Source organism: Camelus bactrianus, chromosome 20 (genome assembly GCF_048773025.1).
Source record: "Camelus bactrianus isolate YW-2024 breed Bactrian camel chromosome 20, ASM4877302v1, whole genome shotgun sequence".
In the NCBI taxonomy this organism is placed as follows: domain Eukaryota; kingdom Metazoa; phylum Chordata; class Mammalia; order Artiodactyla; family Camelidae; genus Camelus; species Camelus bactrianus.
Window position 1 is genome coordinate 16,553,382 of NC_133558.1, and position 21,403 is coordinate 16,574,784.

The following is a 21,403-nucleotide window of genomic DNA, read 5'->3' on the forward strand; positions in this document are numbered from 1 at the left end:
GCTTCCTAGAATCTCACGGACCTGCTTTCTTCCAGCAAAGCTACCCCAAAAGCTACATTCAGGCTTTAAGGACTTAAAACTGGTTCCTTGTAATCTGGCATTTTAATCGCAGACGCTCCTTCAAACCAAAGCCTTCACTTAAAGAAAGGACTGTAGTGCAATTGCAGTATCACTGCTGGTAGAGGTGTCATGTGGTACCCGAAGTTTGGAAGACAAAGTGGTAGTATCTACTATTTAAAATGTAAAACATACTTATCCTTTAATATGCCACATCTACTCATTGTTATCTCTTGTTCACAAAAAGGTATATACTGGGATGTTCATGACAGTCAGTGTAACAGTGGAAAAACGAAAATAATATAAATATTAATCATTGCAAAAACTGTTACTACATTATGGCATAACCATAGAATACTATGCAGCAGTTAAAAATAATAAGCCCACATAGAAAGACTCCCAGAACAAATTACAGAACAAAATAGAGTATAATACCAGGAATATTGAAAACAAAACAAAATTATGTACAGGAATAGAAAAGTTCTGAAAGCATACACAGTCCATAGAGAGGTGGGATTGAATGGCAGTCAGAAACACTAATTTCTCTACACTGTTTGAGTTTTTATAAAGGAAATGTATTTATGTATTATAGATATGATGCAAAATTCTTTTTTGAAACTGCAGGCATGTGGCGTTGTCCAGAAAAGAAAACCTCACATACAAGAACATATAAGATAACTTTGATGGGTATCCATTCTGTTTATACAATTGCTTATATTTAAAAGTCCTGCAGAGAAGAAATATGATTTCTAAGAAATAATGTATTTGGTTTCATAAATTCTGGTTATACCAGAACAAGTCAGATTCCTCAGTAAAATCCCTATTATGAGCTGTGAGCTATGTACCACTTCCTTTTTTCCGTCTGAAGGACTATTAGAAATGGGACTGCACTCCTGGTAGTACGCACTATACCCAATACATATTGCTAAGGTTCACCAAATACCATATCTAATATGAAAGAAATTCCACATAAAACAACAAACTTTTCTTTGGCTGCCACTACTTGAAACTCCCAGGGCTCTGAAAAATGTTTCTAGTCCCTAAGTTACTGATTTCTCACCTGGTCTTTCTGAAAACACCAGCAGAATTAGCATTCATTTTTGTGCATTAAATCGTGGACAGGTTTCAAATCTGAGGCAAATGGTGAAGCTGCTATGGTTTGCCCCCACATTTGCTTTGTCCCAGGAGGTCCAGGCTGTTAAACCAGGTGCCCACCCCCGCCTGCCATTCCCACAATCACTGCGAAGAACAGAATCTTTCTGGAAAGAATCCTAAGCACCCTAAGAGTTGACCAAACCCTACCATTCTGAGCTGAGTTTCTCAGCACAGAAACCAGAAAGCCACAGTTGTTTCTCTTCTTGACTCTTCATGCAATAAAACCTCAGCCTTCTCCCCGTCTACGCAATGCTAAGATCCAACTGAACACATAGCAGAGTCTTTTGAAATTGGAATGAGTATAGGACTTTACATGTTCTGTTATGACATGGTGCCAAAAGTGGGTGCTCTGAGCCACCAGCTGACCTGAAGTTCCTCGTTTGTTTTAAACTAAAAGGTAGCTTATCTAACCAGCAGGCAGTTTTTGGACAAGAAAGAGCATGGGGTCTGGAGACGGCAGGGTCTGGGGAGGTGGCTGAGGCAGATAAAGAAAGATCAAGGGATCAAGAGGTTCCCCCCTCATCCCGCCAGGTCTCATGCCTTGTTTGGACCAGAAATAAAAGGTGCAATGTGAGTGCAGTTCAAAGTGGGAAACAGCCCGCTATTAGGAGAACTGAGAGAGATCCTGATCTTCAGAATAAATGAATGAATGACAGAAGTCAACCTTGGAGCACTGCTTGGAGGACAGACAATGCAGGACATCTATCACAGGAGGGCAGCAGACCCTAAAACGCAGCTCCTAACAGTGCTCCCAGGAGAAACAGCAAAACTGGAAGAAAAATATTTGGAAAGTTCATCTATGTGACAGTTCCATTTCCCACTATACTCTGGTATCCTGGCCTATACTTTCTTGTGAATTTGATTAGCCTGAGTTAGCAAGCTTCTCTCCCCAGACGTGAACAATTCCTTCAGGGAACCCTGAAGATCAGGTAAGACAGGCTGACCTCCTTCCATCCCCTCTCAGGCATGAATCTCCAAACTGATCAGTTCACAGTAAAAGTGTTAGAGGCACTGATTAACCTATACGGTAACTGGGCAAAGCAACCAGTCAGCTGGAAGGAATGTTAATATTGCTTGTTAAGTTAAGTACACTAAAAGTCCTCAAAGGAAATAGGAATCATTAGATTATGTTTAGTTTTTCCAAGCATAAAAGCACTCTGCTGTATTAGGAAAACACAGAGAAGTAGAAAGAATTCAGGGCAGGGAAGGGGAGGGAAGAGCCATATTGTTTCTATCATCCAAAGACAACCACCAGCAGAATTTTGGTGCCTTTAATTTTCTTCGACTCTTTCCTTTCTACGTAATAAATAAAAATTTTGAGCACAATGCATCTAAATTTTGTATTCTGTTTTTCCTATCAGATTTTTTTCCCCTAGAGGAGAAGGTAATTAGGTTTACTTATTTATGTTAAATTATTTTATTCTTTTTTAAATGGAGGTACTAGGGATTGAACCCAGGACCTCATGTATGCTAAGCATGTGCTCTACCACTGAGCTATACCCAACTCCCCCACCCCTGACTTTTTTTTAGAAAGATGTTGAGGGGTTTATAAATTAGCTTTTTTCTTCAGTCATCTTTAAAAGAGTACTTAGATCTACCCAATATTCATGTGCTTCTTTGGATAATAAAGGAGAGTCCATCAAGTCTACATTATATACACTGTTTATTTCAGATTTTAAGATATGATCAAAGGCAAAGTGAACCCTTGCAAGGACGACACCAGGGCTTCTCCATGGGAAATGAGAGCACATTAGCATTTGTACATGCCAGAGCTGCAGGACATCAAACATTATGAAATTAAAAAAAACAATAACACAAGAGCTGGCCATACTTTGTCTTAACTCTTGAAAAGTAAAGTTTTTGTGAACAAACAACCCAATTAAAAAATGGGCAGAAGACCTAAATAGTCATTTCTCCAAAGAAGACAGATAGATGGCCAATAAGCACATGAAAAGATGTTCAACACTGCTAATTATCAGAGAAATGCAAATCAAAACTACAATGAGGTATCACTTCACACCAGTCAGAACAGCCATCATTAAAAAGTCCACAAACACCACAAACAATAAATGCTGGAGAGGGTCTGGAGAAAGGGGAACCCTCCTACACTGTTGGTGGGAATGTAATTTGGTGCAGCCACTATGGAGAGCAGTATGGAGATTTCGTCAAAAAACTGAAAATACCATATGATCCAGCAATCCCACTCCTGGGCATATATCCAGAGAAAACTCTAATTCAAAAAGATGCATGCATCCCAAAGTTCACAGCAGCACCGTTTACAATGGCCAAGACATGGAAGCAAACTAAATGTCCATCAACAGATGACGATGGATAAAGAAGATGTGCAATATATATACACACACAAACACATACATACATACATACAAACACAATGGAATACTACTCAGCTATAAAAAAGAAACAATGCCATTTGCAGCAACATGGATGGACCTAGAGATTATCATACTAAATGAAGTAAGTCAGACAAAGACTAATATCATATGATGTCACTTACATGTGGAATCTAAAATATGATACAAACAAACTTATTTACAAAACAGAAACAGATTCACAGACATAGAGAACAAACTTATGGTTACCAAAGGGGTGGAGGAGGGATAAATTAGGAATTTGGAATTAGCAGATATAAACTACTACATATGAAATGGATAAACAACAAAGTCCTACTGTATAGCACAGGGAACCATATTTAATATCTTGTAATAAACTATAATAGAAAAGAATATGAAAAAGAATATATATGTATAAATGAATCACTATGTTGTACACCAGAAACTAACACATTGTAAATTAATTATACTTCAATTTAAAATATATGTATAAAATAAATAAGCTACAAAGATATATTATACAACACAGGGAATACAGCCAATATTTTATAATGACTAAAAATGGACTATAACCTTTTAAAATTGTGAATCACTATGTTGCACACCTGAAATTTATATAATATTGCACATCAACTATACCTCAATAAAAAGAATGCTTTTTTTAAAAAAAAAAAGTAAGGTTTTTTTGTGGTGTTTTCCTTTTTTTTTTTAATGTAACCAAATTCTTTAATATAGAACACAAACCGGTGATTCTGGAAGATGCTCATTAATGACAGAAAATAAAACAGATCTCTATGATTTCTGAATGAAGTCAGTAAGAATATCTCAGTTCTCACCAAAGCACTTCTCATGGGGGGAGAATGTCAATTTAGAAATCAGAGGGGAGGGCATAGCTCAGTGGTAGAGGGTGTGCTTAGCATGCATGATGTCATAGGTTCAATCCCCAGTACTTTCATTAAAAAAAACCCCCTGATTATCTGCCCCCAAATAAATAAATAATAAAACTCATCTCAGTAAAGGATACCCCTCAAAAAAATAAAAAAAAAAGAAAGCAATAGCTGCACAACTATAAAGCTATGCCATCTCCATGTTAGACCATGTTAGACTGAGACCAGCAGGACAGTGGCAGGTTGCTGGGGTGACATGCTGGCAAAAGTAGACTCTTCTACAATCAACCCAAGTGTTCGCCGGGTGCCAGGGATGGAAGTAGACCAAGGAGCATGAGAGAACTTTCGGGGGGTGGTGTAAGTGCTCTAAAACTGTGCTGTCCTGGCTGTTGCATAACTGTATACATTTACTAAAACTCAAACTGTATACTTCAGATGAGCTAATTTTATGGCCTGTGAGTTTTACATCAATCAAGCCATTTGAAACACCATTACCAGTTTCCAGAAAAAGTCATCACTTCTTCCGCAAGAGGCAGGGCCAAGGAATCAGGACTTGAAAAGGAAAAGCTCAATCAAGAAGAAACCAGCTGAGAGTTGAGTATTTTCATGATTTGATGCTTTTCCCCCACAACACCATGTAAGACACCGCACACTGGCCCCACTGTGCTTTCTGAGTCATTTCTTCAGGCCCGATATCTGTTCCTCCGCTCTCCTCCCCTAACAATGCCATCCTGTTTCTGCTTCCCCACGTCTCGGTCAAGGGCAGAAGTATAATTCAGTTGTCGGAAAGAGGCATGTGGGCTGGATGTAAATAGCCTGTTATGCTAAATGATTATTTAAGATGAATCCAAAAATAGGTTCTGCTTATTATATGGTTGTAAGGTACCTATTACAGAACAGTTGACTAATCTCAAAAAGGGGGGGATATATTTAAGTCATTGGCTTTTTTTTTTTTTTTTTTTTTAGTGTACGCCTTAGAATAAATCAAGGCAAGGCTAATATTTGCTTCTCAGTTGTCAACACTGTTTGCTAACCAAATGATAAATACATGCACTAGACATTACATTGACTGACTAAGACAAGTGATGTGAAAGGATGAAAAAACTCAAGGAACAACACAGACTCACTCCTTAGTAAGAGATGGAAGAACCAAGCTCAGGGGTTCTTGCCGGCCTCTTGGGCACATACTAAACTTGCTGAACCTCAAATTTGGTATCCAAAGGATAAGAGTAGTCATTCTTCCTCTCCATTTAATAGATAAGCATGTGTATGGTTCAACTGAGATCACAGCATCATTCAATCTCACAATCACAAGGCTTCTTGGATATCGTTTAACCTGACTTCCCACCAACCCTATAGATGGCAGGACTTCTCCTAAAAACATACCAAAAATGAGGAAGTGCTTTATAAAAAGTAAGGTTCTTGAGAAACACAAAGATTGCGATAATGAAGACAGAGGTTCCACTAGCTTGGAAGAAAAAGAAACTCATTTCCAGAAACTCTGGAAATTGATATCGATGGCTTTCTTAAGACTCCATCCATCAACATATAATGATTAAGTTCATATTAATTGCTCAGCACTGGCAGGATGCTACGTGTTGTCCACAATCCAAAAAGAACCAAAGAATGATCTCTGCTCCAAAGTTTTAATAATTTAACAGGAGAAGAAAATATGACTGTACCTAAAGTGGATAGGAGACTATTTTTGATGTAAGAGATATGTAACAAATAACATAAAGTGAGATTTGGGTGATACTTATTTCTCAGTGCTGCCAGGAGAGCAGTTGAGTTGAGATGGTAAGAATTCGGACTCCCAAGTCAGACAAATCTGAGCTCCATTAAATACTGAGTGATAAAAACTAAACCATAGGTACACTGGAAGCCCAGTTCAAAAGTCAATTACAATCTTTTTTTTTTTTTAAATAATTGGAAGCTTACAGAAAAGTTACAAGCACAAAAAGCTCTCATACATCTTTCATCCAGATTCATCATTTGTTGACATCTGTCAAATTTCACTTTGTCATCCCCCCCTCGGTAGGCACACGCACACACAATTATTTCCTGACTCATTTGAGAGCAATTTGCATGTTTATATATATATGCTCCTCCCTATTGAGCAATTTGCAGATATGATGCAATTTACTCTTAAATAGTTCAATGTGTGTATCCCAAAGATGTGGTCATTCACTTTACATAACCACAATACAACTACCAACATCAGGAAATTTCATATCAGTATAATACTATTATCTAATGTACATATGTTATTCAAATTTCACAAACTGTCCCAGTAATGTTCCATATACTGTCCCCAACCCCCCACCACCCTATTCCAGGAGCCAATCCAGGATCACGAGCTGCCTCTCCTGTCATTTGTCTTCCGTCTCCTTTAATCTGGGATGGTTGCTTGTCCTTTCTTTGTCTTTCCTGACAAGGACATTTTCATAGAGTACAGTCACTTTATAGAATGTTCCTTAGTTTGGGCTTGTCTGATATTTTCTCACAATTAGATTCAGGCTATGCATTTTTGGCAGTGACATCACATAAGTAATGTTGTCTTTCTGAAGGCATGGCATCAGAAGGCACAAAGAGTCACTTGGTCCCATTACTGTGATCACTTGGTTAAGGTATTGTTGGACAGTTTCTCCCCTGGAAAATTTCTGTTTTTGCCTTTGTAACTGGTAAGTGGTTGGTAAGGAGGTACTTGGGGGCTCTGCAAATATCTTATTTCTTTAACCCAGAAGTTTTCACATCCATTGATGATTATTGCCCAAATCAATGATTACTAAGATGATGGAAAAATGGTACTCTTTGAACTCAATCATTGTTTTGTTTTCTACTGTAAGAAAGAGTTTTCTTTAATCTTTTTACTTATTTCTTTTTGTCTAGTTATTGACAGGGACTGCCAGGATGGACTCATGGATTCTTATTTGTTTTCAACGGGTTTAATCTATCACCATCATTTGACAAAAAAGCCAACTGTTTCTTGAAGCATCTTCTAAGCAGCTCAATCAGAGGGATCCTGCCTTGTGGACCTCAAAACTTGAAATTACTTGTGAGAATGAACATATTCAGGGACTCAATGTATTATAATTATTTTCCCGATTATGTTTCATTTCTTTAACCAAGCCACAAACTTCTTGAATGTAGGTACCTGAGCATCTGTCTGGACCAACTTCTTTTTTGCTCAGTACTGAGTAGGATAGAAGATCACTGGCTTAGAGCCAGGCTGACCCAGGTTTCGCCCAAGTCATGGATTCTCTCTGCTCTCCGATTTTTCTTGTCAATAAAATGAGGATAATAAGACCCAAGTTACCAAGGTCATTGCAAGGAGAAAATGAAATAACATATCTAAAAGGCTTAGTGTGGAGTAATGATCTTTTCTACTAATGAGAATGTATCCTTTGAAGATACATCTGACTTTCATCAATCAAATGGAATGCACCAATTAGGAAAACATACCTACTTTAAAGGTAAGGAGCTATATAGAAATAAAGTAATTTGACATTACTGCTCCCCTCTTTCTTTCCCTTTTTACCCCCTCAAAGCAATGACAGCAGAGGACTGTGAAGCTATTTTAAGGGTCTGGCTGAACCATCTGAAGAGTAAAGAAGAAACGTTAATTGCAGGTCTACTCACTGGGACCGTCAGTTGTAGAAACTTCTAGGTAATTGACACCGTTTCAGTCTGGGGAAAATGAAAACTCTGTTTCTTCTTCTATCCTAGTGGATTAACTAAATGTGGGGAGAAGCAGCTGGCCTCACGATAATTCAGGACATAAAACTCGCTTAAATGTCAAGAGGGGTTGAATGGATTTTGACTAATGTTGTCACAACTCATTTTAAAATGCAAAATCTAGAACACTCAGAGACCTTCATTTGGTGCAAACGGCACATCAGAACAGGACCAACTGCTTCCTGGTTCGAAGGAAAAAGCATTCTGCACTTAAATGACGGTTGAGGCTATTAGCAAGAATAAGTAAATTTACCTATTTTTTTTTTAAGCCCAGCAAAAACCATCAAGAGGGAAAATTTCTTGGAAACATGGTCCTCATAGACAGCTTGGCTGATACTGCTGGGAAAAAAAATACACCCACAACAAACCCTCATTATTTGATCATTAGATTCAAAAACAACGCTCCGAGATAGAAGAAAATGGATGTTATTAATTCCTTTAGGCTGTTCTTGCATGTAGCCTGTTTACCCCTTGAGCTTGGCAACTCATTTCGAGCTAATGGTGATTGTTGTTTCTTTACTTCAAAACAGAATCAAAATGATACTGACATCTATTGTCATTTGACTTAACTGATATTATCATTTTTATAAGCTCCTGTTTTTTTTATTGTTCTCACTAGGACTGAGCTACATCTTTGGACATCTTAAACATAAAAAAACATCATTAGATTCTAGAAGAAATATACCCAGCAGTGTGTCAGGAAGCATAATTATGCACCGTGCACTGTTTCCTAGCCCAGCACTGGAATTTGTCCATGGGCATGAGTGTCAGGTAGAAAATGGAATTGAGACTTATAACAAAAGCAACAGGGTACAGTTCATCTCAGAGAAAGAATAAGAAATTATCTCAATGCTTAGATTATGGCATAAATAATCAAACTACTAAACTTTTCTTATGGTCAATTAATTTATTTCTGACCATTTTAACAAGTCAATTGAACTGATGGGGGATTGACTGATAATTACGTGATGGTAAATGTAACTGACTCAATTATGTGATGACATATATCATGGCCTTCATTTGCACTAGGAGGTGACCATTAAGCCCTTGCTTAGGGAAAGCAATGGACTTAAAACTAAGGCAGTCCTTTCAAACTCAAGTTACATTCGTCATTTTATTCCCGTTGTTATGACAACACTTTTAAAAAGCAGCACTTCAAATGCTTAGCATTCAAGGCATCTTATTATAGACTTGAATACAATACATGAGGGTATGAAATGCAGCTCAGAGGGGTTTTAAAGGGGCCAAGAGATGCAGAGGTAGAACACCTGGATGCGTTCTCAGCTTTGGACCCTGGAGCTCCTTACCTTGGCTTCTTCAACTTAAAAAAAAAAAAAAAATTGGTGAGGGCTCCTCCAGAGAAGGGAAGATGAAAGAATTTATGTGGGAAGATATGCATTATTATTCACAGTCTCTATTCTGATTCTCTTGATTACAGCCTGCGTCATGCAGTTTTTAGAAGTCTGTAAATGGTGTGTTCTGATCGACTTCAGTTGCTTATTGTTAGCGACTGGAATGATTCATTTATGGAACTATAATTCTACAGAAAGACTTATAATGTAGAATTATTATGAAAATAAATAACTGATAAGGGGTTAGTGGTTCTGCAGTGAATCTATCACATGAAACAATGACCTGTGTGTTTGAACTACAGTCTGATAATTTAAAAAAAAAAGCATGGAAATGTTTGTTAAACCTTATGTTTTCATAGTTGATTTATAATACTGTGTTAGTTTCAGATGTACAGCAAAGTGATTCTTTTATATATTTTTTTCAGATTAAATAATATAGGTTATTATAACCAATAATAACCAACATAGGTTATTATAAGATATTGAATATATTTTCCTGTGTAATACAGTAAATCCTTGTTGCTTATCTATTTTATGTATAGCAGAAAAATACCCAAGCACTTCATTAACTTGTGTCTTCCTTGCCCAGGAGGCCATGATAATTTTCTCAGTATCCTTCTAATTTTAGCATACATGCTGCTGAAGTGAGCTTTCATTTTTTTAAAGCATACATACAAATAAAAAGATGTTTTTACTAAGGAAATGAGCAAGTTGAATGTTCACACTTTGCAATCATTATGTATTAACAGGGATAAACTGATCTGTCCTGTTAATTCTCTCTGCCTGGAAGTAAATTTCTCTGATTTATCCCAGTCTCCCTAAATCGGTGACGTTTTGTATGAAGTAATGTGAATTGCTACTAAACAACACAGAGGTGATTAAAAAAGGAAACTGAGAAAACGATGACATTTCAGAAGAATCCAGTGTCCAAAAGTTACTCTATGGAATATTCTAATATTCTATACAGAACAAGGCTGTGTAAAAGAGCGTGCCATCACATACCAGCAGTTTCAAAGTTGACTGGCTTCCCAGAGGCCCATACACGTGTTCTCTGCATGGTAATTTTAGCAAATTAAACCGCTCTAATAGGGATGGTGGTTCCATTACTGGTCCTTGCTGCTGCATAACAAGAAGGTGGTCATATGAACAACATCTGCTGAGTATATTTTTGGTTGCCAAAAACCAAATAATTTACAATCAGGATGCAAAGCAGTTAGGTACAGCAATGTGTAAATACCTAGATTATCAACAAAGCAGAATTATGTTCCTTTTTTTGTACACCAAGAGCATGTAATCATGTCTCACTATCCTTTGCCCTGTTTGAAGGATTTGAACTATAAAAACAGGAGTAAAGCAAAAAAAACCATTTAATCCTTAGCTTACAGAACAATTTAGTGCAAAGAAAGAACAAACGTTTACGGATCCATCAACATGTGGCAAATTCCCAACAGCAAAGACAAAAGAATACATCACAGGCTTATTTGTACACATGTGAAATGCCACGTCACTTGGATTCTGAGTCCAAAGGCACTGTCAGGATACTTTCGCTCTCAGATGCCCACATAACTCCTAAAATCAGACAAAGCTCTCACTCAGGCCAGTAAATTAACTTCCACTCTTCGCTGTCTGCGATCCTCTGCTTGTTGATGTCCTTTGCTAATTTACCTAAAGGGGAGTCAGAGGCATTTTTATAGAGCAGGAAAATGAGAAAGTGACATTTCCCAAGACCACTTGTCTCTGGGGAGGGTCATAGCTCAGTTGTAGAATGCATGTTTAGCATGCATAAGGTCCTGGGTTCAATACCTAGTACCTCTATTAAAAAATAAATAAAGAAACAAATAAACAAACAAAGACCCGGGGAAGTACTGTTAAAATACAAAACAAATTCCCAAGACTACCTGTCTCCCTCACTCAATCACCTCACCAGTTTCAACCCTGTTCTAGTTTCAACCCTCTGATCACTCACAGAATTCACTCCATCCTCTGGGTCACATTAGAATTATTCTGAAGGGCTACTTTTTATTTTCTGGGACTCAAATGTCACTAGGAAATGCTTGGCCATCTTCAGACCCTGCATTTTCAATTTTGTCTCTGGTTCACTAGTGAGAAAGTGGTTTTCATGCATTTTCTTGGGTCCTTCCCCACTGCCTCCATTCGTCCTGTCAGGTCAGCCTGGGCAAAGTTATCAACAGAGCAAGTGATTCTTTGCTCTGCCTGGGAGAACTAATGCAGGTCACAGACTCTCTCTGGACAGATCTTCATGGGGCTTTAGATTCCCTACTGATCAAATAATTTATTCATGGGGAAAAGGGAGGAAGAAAAGACAAGAAACTCAAAAGATATACTGTCCAGATGCAATGTGTAGGCCCTGTTTTGATCACAATGACTGATCTACTGAAAAAAGTCATTTCTGAGACACCTGGGACATTTTAACATGGACTAGATATTAGAGGATACTAAGGAAATATTGCTCATTTGGCTAGGTAAGAAGTGGAAATCGAGATTATGCAAGAACATGTCAATACTCTTGACATGCCCACAGAAGCGTGTAGGAGTGAAATGACATGATGTCTAGGTTTGCTAGACCTTTTGCTAAATCTTGATTTGCTAGATTTAAAATGCTTCAACAACAACAACAAAAGGGATGAAGCAAGTGTGGAAAATTCTTGACAACTGTTGCATGTGTGATGGGTTTTCAGGAATTTGTTATCCCGTTTGCTTTTGTTTTGCGCATATTTGAAATCTTAATTTACTGGGTGTTTAGTGGCCCAGTGCTATATAAGAAGGCGATCCCAAATAGCGTATGGGTGTCTGGGTCCTCATCCAGCATAAAGCAGGCAAGCATAGCGTCAAACAATCATTCTTAGACTTTACCCTCTTCACGAAGCACTTCAGAACACAGTGGACGTAGGAGTAGAGGAAGTAGAATGAACGCAATACATGATAATCCTTGTCTCCCCCAATCTTGCTGCAGATAAAGATGAAGTCATAGAGAAGGGAAATTTGTCTGTTTTCTCTAGAAGGAGAAGGAGACTTGGTTTGGCCTTTTAGCTTGGTGGGTCTACCCAATCCCACTTCAAAGCAAACAAGAAGCCTATAATTTGACCACACTGGTGGTCAAATTAACTGGCTTTAATAAGTTCCAGACCTACCTAGTTTTCCACTCCTCCAAGACCAACATCTGTGTAAACACAGAAACCCCTAACTGGGACCATCTCTCTTGGATGTGAAACAGACCAACAGGGAGAGGAGTTGGGGGGTCAGGGAGTGTCAGGTTTTGCCTCTGTCCTCTGGCTGGTAGGAATATTCTGAGACTTTCACCGTAGACAAGGGCACAGAGGGGTCTAAGGCTGTCAGGACTTGGAGAAACAAATGCATACTTTGAACAAACTGGCAGCATGCAGCCTGGTGGCATTGGTCATACAAAAATGAAAAGATGAAATAACCCCTGTGTAGGGAAGTCAGGTGCTCAAACCAATTGACAGAGGCCTTCTTTAGTGCCAGTGTTAAAGTTAGAAGGATTTAGAATAGGCGACCCTTTGTAAATCAAAATAAACAGAATGGCGCAACTTTTGGTGACCATACAGCTGTTTGTATCTGTAGGATCACCTAGTGAGGTGATTCATAATAACATTTCATGTTGGCAGACTGCTCTTTTCCAAATGCTTTGATATCTATCTCTTGACAGCAATCCTGTAAATCAGGTAGGACCATTACTGTGATTCCTGTCCTATCGGTAACGAAATCGACCTGTAGGCAACGGTTCCAACAAGATTGTTGGCAGAGCTGGAACTCCAATCAGAGTTTCTACCCTCACATGTGGTCTTGCCTCTATCCGTCTCTACTTTCCTTTAGCTGAGAAGGCAGAATTCCTCTTCTAGTTTTCTTAATGTGACTTTCCATCAACTTGGAGTAGAGGGTCACCAGTACTCAGAATGCCCTGTCATCCCACAGACATCATTAATCAGTACTGATCAGGTGCTCAGAGAGTTTGAGAACAATTGATCCTTGGCTCACTGTCACTCTCCCTGCTTTTTATCTTCTTATTCCATAACCATTTCCCACACTGAGATGCTCATGATGGGGTAATAACACAGTATCACAATAATAACAGTATTTTAGATTCAACAAAAATAAATGGGTGGTCCTTGCTATTCAGGGTAATGCCCTGTACCTTCAACTCTTGTGATTAAATCCAGAAAGTCACGTCCATGGTTAGGAACTGAGTTATTGGGTTTATCTGAAGATATTTACCACATTAAAATAAATATTTAACCTACAGCCCCGGCCTCTGTACCTTCCTGCTGATGCAACTCAGTCACCTCTAGAAAAAGCCTAATATAACGCACCATCTAATTTAGAGAGTCTCAAATCTGGCTGCATATTAGAATTATCTGGAGAGTTTTTTATGGGATTGTCTGAGCCTCATCCCCAGAGACCATGACTGAATTGATCTGGGCACAGACATTTAGAAAACATATCTTGCCAGGGTTTACATAATCATCGATCACATCTGCCTTCCATTCTTTCAATATGGAAAAATCGAATCATGAATGTTCTTCAGTTGCGTGATTCCAACTCCACTACAAAAAATATTTGAAAAAGGCATCGCAAGTCTTTATCAGAAACACAGGACAATGTTGTACCTCTTATTTAGTGGCAAAAAGGAATGGTTTGGGAATCTTAGGATTTAAAAGAAAAACTTTTCCACTGCTGCAATGATGCAAAAGTAACAACATATCAGAACTGGAACTCGCGGTCATCTAATCTTGTGCTTTCTGTGTGCTGACAAAAGCAAATGCCTTCCATCTCAGGGCTGCTGAGACCAAAGAATTCAGTGGCCCAGCAGTACCACTTTATCATGTATTGTCCGGACAGGTGGCTTAACCTCCCCAGACCTTAATTACCTCATATATTGTACACCTGTAAATTATACTGTACAGCAATTAGACTTCCATTCTTTAAAAAAAAGGGAAAAAGTACAATTGGGGTGATAAAAGAACTAGACTCATAGGTTGCTGTGAAAATCAAATAGGTTAATGAATTAAAGTGCTTAGAACAGTAAGTGTTCTCTATTCTTATCATTACAGGGATGAGGATGTACTATGAAGTCATCTCCAGTTTAATGAGGTCTAGATGGAGACTCCTGTGCATCTCCCAGAGAAGAAAACTTTCAAAGAAGGTTGATTTCAGTTTTATAACTTACCTAGGAATGCATTTATTAGTACTGTGTATTTTCAAGTCTCTTGAAAGTTGGATTAGCTGAGCTAGGCTTCAATTAGAGAGCCTATATAATATCTGCCGAGGGGGTAAAAAATAGTTGATCCTTCCTAAATTTAAAAAAATGCAGTTGGTATTAAATATGGTGCGAGATCCTAGGATATTTTACCACCAAGCAGGCATTTTGAAGAGTTGATTTTCTATGGTATGATCTGTTAGCTTTTCAGCACCCTCCAGGCAACCAGCTGCTCAGAACATTTTCTTTCCTGAAGGCTGTCATTCACATTGTGTGCTTCTCAAACCTCCTCCCAAGACTTCAGAATTGAAAGTACAGAGAACGTCGAATGTGGGTGTTGAGCACAACTGAATGGGATGAGCAGAATTTGGAATGTGAACTAGGCAATGTCTTTTAAAAATGACACATATTCACATAAGAATGTCTTTTGATCCTCAGGAGGGACAAAAATTTTCTCTGCACCAAAAATACATCATTTGGCAGGATGGGTTTATTGTTTCCGAGTCAGCAGTGTGGGTGTTCCAGCCCCAAGAGCAGATGCCCTCCAACTGTTCAGCTCGGGGTATTCAGAGTGATGAGGAATAGGGGGCAACAGCATGGACAGGTGTCTGGACACAGCCAGTCCCTGCACCCCCTACCCTCCTGCCGCCTTCCAGAGCCGGATTTCAGATCACACTGTGTGCCACAATTAATATTCTCAGCAGGGAAGGCAGTATCAAATTTATCAGTTACGTTTTTGTTAGTACTTCCAGAGTCATGGAAAATGGTTTAAGTGAGAGCATTTGTCTCAATAAATGAGAGGACACTTATAACTTAACACATGTATATGCACATTACACATTTCCTGAGAGTCAGTTCAGAGACAGTGTCACGCCATCCCAGCTCTAATTAATAGAGATTGTCACAGTCAGTGACTTTGTAAGCGACTCTCAGAGACTGTCACAGTCAGTGACTTTGTAAGCAACAGAGAGAAGCAGCAAGTAAGAACAAGGAAGCAGTAGGATCCAGAAGCTTAAACACACGTGCACACACAGACATCCCAACTTGTGTGCTATATGGTTAGGTCATCAGTTCACAGTCACACAGCTGGTGTAGATCTCCTCTTTGGAACAATGACCTCTGCTCAGTTTCTTCTTCTCTAAAATGGGGCTCATAACATACTATGTTGTTAAGTTATTGTGAGGATTAAAGGATGTCAAGTCTGTATAATGCCAGGCACAGAGTGTATACTCAGTAAAACGAATGCCTACCACAACCAACACCACCACCATCATCAAGGTGAAGAATAAAAAGACAAAAGGCTTCACCTAAACAATGGACTTCTTATGTTTTTATCCTCTGTTTTATTTTGCATAATCGAGTTGCTCTTGCTAAAAACTTCAAATCTCAAGTGCTGAATTCTGACACTGTAGTAAGATTACCATGAAGTTGCAACTCAACTGTCTAAGCTGGGTTCCCTTGTGAGGATGTGTGGGAAGGAGGAGTCATCTTCAACTCCTTCTGCTGACCTTGTCAGAAGACAAAATCTGATTAGGGCATGTAGCTCTGTCTTAGAAAAGTTGAATCCCACCCCCACCCCCGGCAAAACAGAGCAACTGAAGGCCAAATATGTACATGTTTCTTTTTCCTCTTCATGAAGTTGCCTTTGCTAGCTCCTTTGGGATCCTTTGGGTTCTCGATGTAGGGATAAGAAAATACGAGTGAAGTCAACAAGCAAAGTGTTGACTTTCATACTTCCCTGCCATGCTTTGGTTTAATGAGCTCGATTTAACCTCCTCTGTAGCTTCCTACATAAGACTTTTTTTTTTTTTAATAATTCATTGCTGGGGGAATTTGCCCTCCGAGAAACTGCTGTACTTGGCATGTCTATCTTCCTGATAGCAATACCTTCAACGATAACTATGTACCCCTTTCTGTCTGGCTATGGGGAAGTACAGAGCAAACCTTGCTGCTCAATTGTAGCATAAATGTTAATTCTTTAAAAAAAAATTTTTTTTATTGAAGGGTAGTTGATTTACAATGTTAGCTTCAGGTGTACAGCAAAGCAATTCAGTTATATATATACATACATATAAAGTTAGAATATTGACTTTCCTCAGCTCCTCTTTTTGAAAGTTATTCTCTTTTTTAAAATTGTATATTATTGTAAACTGTCTCAAATTTTTGAAGCCATGGAGTCTAATTTTTTTTTTTTGGTAAACTTTAACCAAGTCTTACTCTTCTCCCAATGACAATATATGAATTCAAAGAGGCTTTAACAGCTATCTATTGCTTGACAAAAGTCACAAGGATATTTCCATCCGTGTCCACTCATTGCCTCATAATTTGTTCCAGCTGTTTGTTTTGTTTTATTTTTTGGAAGCCACTGGACCCCAGAGGTTCCAGATAATGTGGAAACAAGCGATCATTATTGTAAATCCCCCATACATCTTGATAAAGGAGACAATCATCGTTCCCAATGAATTATTCCCATGAAAGAAATTTTACTCAGGCTAACATAGGGCCCATGAAGATAATTTCTCTTGCACTGATTTGAACAATGGGCATTTCTGGAAAAGAGCAATGGGAGTTAAGTCAGTGAATCAAAGCTTTTGTTCTAAAAATTGTATTCAAATCTAGTCAGTCCAAATTTGAGAACTCTATTTGTGATGCAAATCAAAGGCAAAAAATACTTCTGTTTAACAAACCAATGCAATTTTGCAAATCACACACACTGGTTACCACTTTCAGTCTTTTCTGAGAGAGTGATAGAAGTGTGAACCATGCATGGCTTAACCAGACCTGACACTGTTCATTTTTCTTCAACTGCAGGTAATTATCCTGTATAATTCTCCCATGCATACATTAAACTGCATGAATTAACAATGATCTTGTTTTCCTACATCCAGTAATTAAGACAAAATTGATCAAGGGATACTTTACAGGCTGGTATGGATTAGACAACAGACCTTCTAAAAGGGAAGCAATGACTCCTTTTTTCTCTCAAGTTTGCTTTTTCTCCATTTCTTTCCCCTTTTGTGGGGTTTCCAGATCCCTGAGGCATTGTGAGGGACAGTCGTTTGCAACGAGGAAGGGGCAGGCTCGCTACTGACATGGCGTCATTTATCAGGATGCATCGCTCACTCAGAGGAAAAGTGCCTGTTTCGCTTCCTGATGATCGGGGACCTCTCAACACAGGCACGCTGCCTTCTTAGCTGGAATAATGAACCTTTGGGCTGGATAATGTGAAAAAGCATCTCGGTGATTACAATAGAATCCTGAAGAGACTCGTTAATCCCTAGACATCAACCAAGAATCTCAACCTGAAAACTGCATGCACTGTCTGAGTATCGAATGGCTAAGCGATCTGGCAACCACAACCCAGCTCAGTTACCTGGGAGAACTCAGGCATAGGAAAGATGTTACTAACTGGCAGTTATAGAAACTCTGAATCTGGGGACTTTGTATATTTACATCCACTGCCACAGCCCAGACTGATACCAGATGGCCCCGATTTAAAACTATACTCTGCTCTACCAATTTTGCTGAACCTCAGTTCTCTCATCAATAAATTAGAGATGATAATAGTAATTACCTAGGGGTTATTGTGAGAATTCAGTGAATGAATACATGTGCCTGGCCAACTGGAAATGCTATTAAGTGAAGGCTGATATTATTAATATTATTATATAAAACGTTTTTATTTAGATTGGGTGTTTCACTAGGGAAGAGGGGCTTTATGTCAACATGCAATATGAGACACACGTAGACAATCTGTAATTCAGAATTTGAGTTTATTCTTAAATACTGCAATGGCTTCAGACTTGCCTGTGCTCAGGAAGGCTTCGCCTCTGTACCTGAATTCAGGATCACATAAGTTACTTAAAGGGAGAAGATGCAGGGAAAGTCATTTTGCACACAGAATCTACATGCAGGGTCTACCTGGGTCTGTTTTCCCCATTTAGATTGTAAGGGAGTGAGATTTATTTCTTAAATGAAAACTACGTATTCTCTCAATATTTTTTTTCAGTACCTCTAACTCAGTAATTGTCTATTCACATATATGAAAACATTTTGAGTTAATGTAGCCCTTTTGCCTCTTCTTGCTTTGACTGTTTCCTTCCATTCATAGGGAAAGAGCCATTTTGCAACACTCAGAGCCCCCCCCCCAATTACATCTGGAAAATATCTTAATGTGAAGAAACACACTTTGAGGATCTAAACAAAAAATAAAATAAATAACCCTCGGAAAAGAAACAGCATATATCATTTCTATCCTATTTTAGGCCAAAGACCATTTGACAACATTCAAAGGGCAAGCTTTTTTAGGGATGTCATGGGAGCCTGCAAAGGGAACAGTTCCTGACCTTTCTCTTCGCATTATCAGGGCAGGTTTCCACTTGCGAAGCACAGTATCAAACTGAGAGCATTAGTCAGGTAATAAGAGGAACTAGTCATGCTTCAGGCTCTCAATGAACTGAGCTTCGAATAGGCCATAATTTGGTGACTGAAGGTGATGGGCAGGCAGAGCAAATCCCCCTCCTTCCCTCCAGCTTAACATTGATTTTGCTCCAAAGGCTAGTTGAGTGGCTATTCTGGGATGGCAGACCCCGAAAGGGAGTGAGAACAGCTCAGCATGAACCCAGCCTCTTAGACAGGCCAGCAGCGTCATCTCCGACAAGTTAAATCCTTTTGTTTTGTTTCCTCATTTGTGAAACTAGGGACATTAATGTTAGTCTTGCCTACATCCTAGGGATCTCTAGTTTAAATGGGACAATGGATGTGATGAAAGTTGTTGAAAACTGCAAAACCCCACAGAAATAGAAGATACTATGGCTTAGACTAATGTATTATTATGCGTTATTTTCAAAGGGCCCTTGAACTTGAACTTCAGAAGCAGTAAACTTTAGGTATCAAGGAAGGAGGTATATGCCAAAAAGAAGTGGTAGAAAAAGAAAAAAGAGCAATCAGTCTGCTGGGGAAGAAGGGATGGAGTTGCATTGTGTGTTAGTCCTGCTACGTTTCATCTCTTTTTCTCCATCTCCTGAGTGAGTCCCTAATTTGACGACATGCCTGAAAGTAAAGATTTGCAGTCCCTCTACCTGCGACACTGAGACAATTCTACTTTCAAAAGACGTTACTGGGATTCTTGCGTATTCACATGGTGAATTAGCCAGTTTGAAATTTTCTAAGTGCTACCAATTCCACTTTCCTAAACCCTCCCCTCAGCAAACCAACCCAAATGTATGATAGTTTGCTTCTGATAGATCCATTAAGAGTGAGTTTCTTAAGCCAATATTCTATAGAAGGAAAAGGTGGGCTTTAGATTTGGTTACCCTACTACTGACATCTGTCATGCATTACCTCACAGTGAAGAAACTGGACAGGAATAGCACAAGACTGTGGTTTTAATTGACCTCTTTTCTGCATCTGACTGTATGGCCCAATCTGGTTATTTATTGCTGTGTGACAAATCATCCCAAAATGCAGTGGCCTAAAACAACAACAGTGAGTCAGGAACTGGGAAGGGCTCTGCTGGACAGTCTGGCTCAGGGTCTATCATGCAGTCAGATGGTGGCTGGATACAGAGCAGCAGGGGCTGGAGGAGCTGGAGGCTGGCCAGGCATCTCTCTCTTCTTGTGGTGGCAGGTCTGTCCACGTTGTTGGCTAGTTGGGCTTCCTTACAGCATGGCAGCCTCAGGACAGTCAGATAGCATACATGCTGGCTGACGGCTTCAAGAGCTAGTGTTCTAGCCAATAACGGAGAAGCTGGGTTATCTTTTGTGACCTAGCCTTGGAAGTCACATTAATTGGGAGACTCACAATTTTAAGGGAAGGGAACATAGATATAATTTCCCAATGGAAACAGTATCAGAGTCACTTTGTAGGAAGGATCTGGAGGGTGGGAGATACTGGCGAGGCCATCTTTGGAAAATGTAGTCTGTTATATAGGCTGACCGTATAAAGCTGTGTTAAGCTGTAGTATGTCAATAATTATCCCTCGGGGGAATGGGGGTGGGAAGGAATAAATTGAGAGTTTGAGACTTGCAGATACTAACTAGTGTATATAAAATAGATAAACAACAAGTTTCTACTATATGGCACAGGGAATTATATTCAACATTTTGTAGTAACCTATAATGAAAAAGAATATGAAAAGGAATACATATACACACACGTATGACGATACATGCTGTACACAACATTGTAAATTGACTTTACTTCAATTAAAAAAAAATCCCTGATACTGACACTTATGTACCAGTACCACCCTGCCAATGGTAGCTAACAGATCAGATAGTAACTTCCAGTTTGGGAAAATGGGCAACTATTCTGATGCCTTCTCCTCCCCTCCCCCTTGTGCCTTAATGACTTAATAACACTTGTTAAAATTCCTAAAAATCTCAAGCATCCAATTCTGTTCTGCCACATGCCTCTGTCCCTCAGAGCAGGATAGTCAAGAGCTGTGCACATACACCCATGGCTCTGCAGGCTCTCCTCTGACCAACCCTCCCCTACACTGCCCCCGGCCCTGGACTTCCCATGGCAGCTGCACTGGACCTATGTGATTGGCACTTGACATCATTCCAACCCCCTGTGTGGTGCCTTCTAGTACTGAAGCCTGGAAGCTGAAAGCAACGTTTCCCAGAA

At 39.1% G+C, this 21,403-nt stretch overlaps 1 protein-coding gene and 1 non-coding gene across 8 annotated transcripts in view; both read right to left on the reverse strand.

The window, feature by feature from the left end:
* RIPOR2 (RHO family interacting cell polarization regulator 2) overlaps nucleotides 1-21,403 on the reverse strand; it is a 178,251-nt gene that overhangs the window by 47,490 nt on the left and 109,358 nt on the right. The window lies entirely within an intron of this gene.
* Nucleotides 10,081-10,189, reverse strand: LOC123614113 (U6 spliceosomal RNA). The gene has a single exon (XR_006721608.1). It is a non-coding gene; the product is annotated as a U6 spliceosomal RNA (small nuclear RNA).